The following is a 6,879-nucleotide window of genomic DNA, read 5'->3' on the forward strand; positions in this document are numbered from 1 at the left end:
AGTTCAGAAGAGGATAATAAAAAGAGGGTACAAAATCTTTATAAAGACCAATGGAAACGCCCATTTGGTCTCTTCCAAGCTATTTTGAACGAAATGGATGGGTGGAAAAGGAAGGGAATAATTCCAACCATCTGCATGGTTTTTTCTTCTTCTGTTTTTGGCAACAACTATCGACATGCTTGGACTATGCGGTATACAATGAAATGAATAATAGTTTGATAAAAAAATAGGTTAAAATATACATTTAGTTTTTTAATTTTAAAATTATTAGGCTTAGATTTTGATTTTTTGTAACAATTATAGTTGTTTTAATAATTAAACTTGATATATTCGTATTTGAGAACGTTATCAATATTTAAGATCTTAATGTCATAATTTTTGTTAATAATTTTATGGTTAAAGAACTTAATATTAAAAGGACCAAATTAAAACTTTCTATAAAATTAAAGAATTAAATGTATATTTTAGCTAAAAAAATATTTGAAAGATGAAAACAGTTTGATATTTATAAATTGTTTTTTTAAAAAAGAAAATTTATCAGGATTTAACTTTGTTGAATTAATATGAGTTATGATAAAAATTGCTTGAGAATTTTTCACTTAGAACCTTTGGACATTCAAAAATATTTTTGGATTTGATATTGCCGGCAAAGTTTCAAGTCGCAGCAACTTGACTGCTAAAAATATCAACGGTCATGCATTTGTTGATTTTATATAGATGAATATATCATGAACTCGTTTAAAAGGTTGGGTGATCTATGGGGAATTCATCACAACTCATCATCAATTTAATTGTTGAATAAGATATATTTATTTCTGTTGTAACATCTGGTAATCTAAATCGATAGTGCTGCTTGGGATCATATTTAGGATATTTAGTCCTAACAACCGTAAAGAAAATATATAATCTATGACTTATTTAGGGTAGACTTGGATGACAATGAAATGAATTTTGTTATGGTTTTGCTACTTTACCATATCCCCTCATTTTCTTTCTCTTTCTTTTCCCTTCCTTCTTATCCCCTTCAAGTTAGATGGTAAAGCAACTAAATGTAAATGAATGGGTGGTGGTAATTAAAAAGCAGAAGTGAAAGAAACTTACCTGAGAGTCCAAACAATCACAATGGAAGCTGCCAATACGGGGATAATAGAAGCTGAAATTTCAAACTTAGAAGTTACATGAGCTTTACTAAAGAAAATGAAGGTGCCAAACTTATTCATCTTCTTTGACTTTTTTGACTTCTAAATTTAATAATAAAAATCACTCCTTTTGTTCTTAATTATAAGACCCAATTGATTAATTTGAGGAGATTAAGGAAAGAAGTTAAGTTAGTTATTTGTAATAAATATGTGTTGTCTTTCCTAAAATATCCTTACTAATCAACTATATTGGCTAGAACTACAATTATTAGAAGGACTATCTTAGAAAAAAAAATGCATAAATATGAGAGACAAAGTGGATTGGGGTCTTATATTTAGAACTAAAATAAAAATCAAGCAGAGTTTTATATCAAAGACCGGAGGTAGTAGTACTTAACTTGAGCATGAAGGCCACAAGCATTCATCTTTCCAGGAACTTGTGCTTCCACAAGCATTCACGAGAATCCTGAATTGCTTTATGAGGAATTTCAGACCAGTGAGCTGATCAGAAGAGAACTGGATACATTGGTCATTAAATATAAATTCCTCATAAAGCAATTCAGGATTCTCCTGAATCTTCCTCCTAATTCCGACCATCTAATAAAAAACCTCGTGTCTTCTTGGCAAAACTTAGAAATCTGGAGGACGTCGAATGGAGTTAGTTTGTGCTGTGTCTGAGAAGACGAGTGTTGCAGCGAAGAATGGTAGATGAGGAGTGTAGGAAAGAAGCTCAGACCAGAACAATAAGAAGAGGTTACGATATCAAGTGGAGGAAGTGGACGGATGGAAAAGAAAAGGAAATACTCTGCCAAACTATTTTGATGGATAGGGACGGAAGGACGAGCAAAGTAAATACTGCCAAACCATTTTGATGGAAAGGGATGGGTGGAAGAGCAAAGTAATAGGAATAATTACAATAAAGTCCCAAAAAAAAAAAACAATTGAAAAACAAGTCCAGAAGTTATGATTCTCACTATAAAACTTGTTATTATAAGTTGTTAAAGTTGTTATTAGGACCTTTTGGTAATTATTTTTCTTCTATGAGACTTAATTGTAATTGTCCCAAAATAATAGTCAACCAAACTTATTTTGAAGGATGGAAGAGAGGAGGAGTAGAAAAATAATTCAACTAGCATGATTGCAGCATACAGTATACCATGAAATGAAAAATAGTTTGATAAAAAAAAATTGCATTTAGCATATGAAAATAATGAGTTGATAAGGAAAAGGAAAAAAAGATAAAATGACTATAATGCCTATAATATGAAAGTGGTGAAATAATTATTTAATTAATCATTCGTTTTGGTAAAAATAAATTTATAAATTAATCATATGTTAAGCACTTAGATTTTCACATATTCTTCCGGTCTTAACTATAAGACCCATTGTATAGTGTAACTTGCATTACAAAATGAGTCTTATATTTAGAACCGGAAGAATATAACTCCAAATTTGTAATTGTGGTTCTCGTTGTAGCTTTTTAAATTAGTACTTATAGTGAACCGCAAGTTGTACCAACAATAACGCTAAAACATTTGTAGAGATTATTAAAATCTCTCTTTTCTCCTCTTTTTCATTTTGTTAAAATTCATTACACTTTTTTTCCATTAAACCAAACAATGCCTCAGTTTTACCCAAACAAAAAAAAAATCACACCCACGCAATATTTATTACGGATTTTAATAAAAATTTACCAAAAGCTTAAAAAAAAATTTGCACCAAACCAGACAACCTCTAAAATATAGTTATATTTTTAAAAAAATTTATTATATATTTCAAAAATATAATGAATCATAAAAAATATACCCCATGAATACTGTTACTTATTGTGGATTGGTAGAATCAATAGAGCATAGGGGATTGTGCTCCACCTGTCCCCCGCTTTGAATCGACCCTTTACAAGTATAACAACAGTCACTTCCAGGAAGTGACCTTATCAAACCAAAGCTCAATATCAGCTCAGTTTGGGCCAGCATGAATTTCCAATGACTATTCAGTTTCATATCAGCACAATGATCCAATAAATCTAGATTCATAGTTCATCATGAGCCATCCCTTGTGCAACTTTTACATGCTGTTGAGTTTTAACAAGATAATTAGTAGCTAATGATGCATGAAGTGAAGCTCCATAAGGAAGAACATCTTCATTGACTCTGAAATTAGGTGAATGCAGAGACTCTAGTGGTCCAAGAGAAGCATCCTCCATTCCAATAAAAAAGAAGTAACCAGGGATAACCTCTTGATAGAATGAGAAGTCCTCAGCTCCCATCATTGGCTTCACCTCGTTAACCTTTTCTTCACCAAGCATATCACCTGCAACCTGTCGGAAAAGCTCGTGCAATTTTCCATCGTTAATCCACCGCCGGGGAGAAGGTATCCTCTTCTTCGAAGAAGTTAACTGTTGCATTGCACCTCTGTACAGCAGCTTGTCCAGTGATAACCTGTGAGAGACGTATCAGCTTTAACATATGACTGAGGTAGTAATGCAAAACCAGGGATTAAGCTTGTTTGGGGGGGGGGGGGGCAGACATATTCTAACTGTCACACCTGCTCAATCCGTTGCCTTAGTTGCATAAAACTTTGTTTTGAAAGGCGCGGAAGGTGCCACCGATAGTGACAGAATCTGGGATAACATTGAATGCGCCACCACCGTGGAATTTTGCTATTGTCACCACCTGTGAGGACAATCTTAACATTAGGCAGAGACAGTATAGTCAATCTAAGCAAAGATAATCCTCGAAGATTTCTATTCATTTCCATCAAATAGAAACTCTTATAAGAGGGATAACGATGATTTCCTTGGCATTTGGAGTTCATTTTAAGATAGCTCAGTACAAAACGCTATGTTGTGGATTCTTTCATATTCACTTCCTCTTGCACTTGCATGATTAAAATCGCATACTACTTGGATGCACTAAAAGTAAAATTCTCACTTCTTATGTCATAGATTTTTTTCTGTTCAAGGATACATGAGAGCAGACGCTGTTTTAATTAGTTCACCAACATCCTGCCAAATAGTAACATATCGATCATTTTAAACGTATGGAGAGAACTATATAAATCCATCTACCTTGGAGGTTCTTTTCTATGTGCCTGAGGTTTTGGGGTTTAAAAGGTATTATTAGGAATGGAGTTCTGGAATTTCACCTTACTAATCTTAGATGTTTTAAAATGTGGTACAAACTTATGGATCTTAGATGGTTAAGCAGCAAAGTGTAATAAACAAGTGGGGTGGTAATTGAAAAGAAGTGAAAGAAACTTACCTAGATTCTAAAGGATCGGCCTCACGAGAAACAAGATGCTGTAAGCTAACAATCACATTAGAAGCTGCCAAAATGGGGTCTATAGAATGCTGAGGAAGAGCAGCATGACCTCCCTTTCCACTTATTACTGCTTCAAAGGAGCCACTTCCCGCCATAAGAGACCAGATCTAGAGCCCACTTCACCTATAAGTATGTTTGGTAGAACATGCATTCCAAAGATAGCAGAGACATTTTCTAAGACTCCAGCATCTATAATTTTCTGAGCCCCCCATATTTTTTCCTCTGCTGGTTGGAAAACAAGAACTACAGTTCCCTATTTAGAGTTTAGGGTACAAAAAATGAATGGCGTCAGGTATCATTGTGGGAGAAAACAGAACAATAGAAGACTAAGAAGACTTCACATGGCAAGATCAAGTGTAAGAGAAATATCTGTGTTTCAAAAAAAAAAAAACCACAACGTACCTGGATCTCTTTTTCATGTCTCTTGAGGATCTTTGCCGCACCGAGAAGCATAGTTACATGAGCATCATGACCACAAACAGCATGCATCTTTCCAGGAACTTTACTCTTGTGCTCCCACCCCACCATATTTCCTAAAGTCAGGGGTACCCAAGAAATTAATCAATATGTTAAGCGGATGGACAAAGTAGTATTTTTGGCATCTCCATGTTACTCACCAAGGGTTAATATCAGTTTATTATATTCAGAGATTAAAATAAACACTCAGAACATATATACAAACAGTGAGCAATGATGATATTTGATGAGAGGCGAACAAATTATCTCCTCCCAGTCGGAATCTATGAACTACCATCACTTCAATTCATCTGAAAAGCGAATGATCTTTGGAGAAAAATAAAAGGAGAGAATTTATTATGAAGAATTCAAATATGAAATACCTGAATAGGAAGAGCATCCATATCAGCTCTCTTAAAGCAACAAAGGAGGTCGACCGGTGCCTATATAGCCAATAACACCGGTGACTGCAACAGGTATTTATATGATACGCCCAATGTATCAGTTCTCGTCTGATCAGCTCACTCGTCTGAAATTCCTCACGACTCAATTCAGGATTTTCGTGTATCTTCCTTCTGATTCCGACCATCCAATCAAAACCTCAGGCTTCCTGGCAAAATTTAAAATTCGGAGGACGACGAAAAGAGCTTGTTTGGTGAGCTCAAAGAAGGGTCCGAGGAGATGAGGGTTGCAATAAGAAATGGTGAGACGATGATCATACTGAACCGCCAGAAGAAACCCATGATCGCTTTGCGAGTGAAGAGTAGGGGGAAAGAAGTTCAGACCAGAGCAACAAAAGAGGGCGCCAAATCAGTACTTTCTTTTCCCCCAATAATCAGGAACAGAAGGATCAAAGATGAACGCGATGAAGTGAGGTAGCTTATTGGGGTTTCTAAATAGTGAACTAGATACTATGAATGGGAGTGCCAAGTGGCCAAGGGGTGGATGCAGTGGAATTAAAAACGTGAAAATATACGAAGTGGCCTCATCCTCGCAGAGGGCACCCTGTCGCATACTAAAGTAAAGACGAAATACTGTCCTCCAGTCAGAAGATAAGGTGGAAAATGCAACCCCAATATTTTGAAAATTATCCTCCAATCAGAAGACAGCATTGAGGAGGCCACCTTAATATTTTAAATATTATCCTCCAATCAGAAGACAGGATTGAATCTGATATTTAAAAAAGTTAAGTTCTTTCTCATATGCATCCAACATTTAAAATATTTTTTTAAATACGCTTAGCACCGTAAAATATTTTTTGTGCGTCTAAAACCTTAAAAAAAAAAATCTTAGATGCGTCAAGCAACTAAAAATATTGTGTATCAGGTGCTGGATGTCCTAAAAAATACTTTAAAGTACTAGATGCATTACAAAATATTTCGAAGTGTTGAATGCACGTTAACAAAAAAAATTTTTGTTGTTCACACGGATTCAGTTATGCCTAATTTTGTGGTGTTTTTTTAAATCAAATAGTTTATATATAATTTTTAATTAAGTCCTTGTATTTTCAAATAACTAATAAAAAATACATAAAGGACCTTATTAAAAAGAAAAAATGACCCAAAAAAAAGAGTATTCAAATAAAAAAATTATCACAATGACCTATGACAATATAAATATAGGTTTTGACAACAATTTTTATGAACGGGTCTTTGTGCGTAACTTTTCTCTTTCAGTGATCTTTTTTTACAATTTTTCCTATTAAAAATAAGTAAAACTATAAAGATATATAAAAAAAAACTTATTAATAATCTGGTAAAATTATTGAGACCTGCATATTAATTTTTTCTATTTCAAAAATTTAATAATTGTAAGTAAAGTAGGGTGTGGTATTGTATTTGCAATATGAGCAAGTTAATAAGCAAGCTGCATTTTGGCTACAAAAAAAAATAATAAGCAAGCTGCATGTTACTCCTTCCAATATCAAATACTACTTTTAGTATTTAATATAAGAGTTAGTT

The 6,879-nt window shown here is 33.9% G+C and overlaps 1 pseudogene; it reads right to left on the reverse strand.

The window, feature by feature from the left end:
• Positions 1–3,118: 3,118 nt before the first annotated feature.
• Positions 3,119–5,509, reverse strand: LOC114715550 (IAA-amino acid hydrolase ILR1-like 4; annotated as a pseudogene).
• Between the last annotated feature and the right edge of the window lie 1,370 nt (positions 5,510–6,879).

This window comes from Neltuma alba, unplaced genomic scaffold, assembly GCF_004799145.2.
Source record: "Neltuma alba isolate B1F8T4 unplaced genomic scaffold, ASM479914v2 tig00011598_pilon, whole genome shotgun sequence".
Classification (NCBI taxonomy): Eukaryota; Viridiplantae; Streptophyta; class Magnoliopsida; order Fabales; family Fabaceae; genus Neltuma; species Neltuma alba.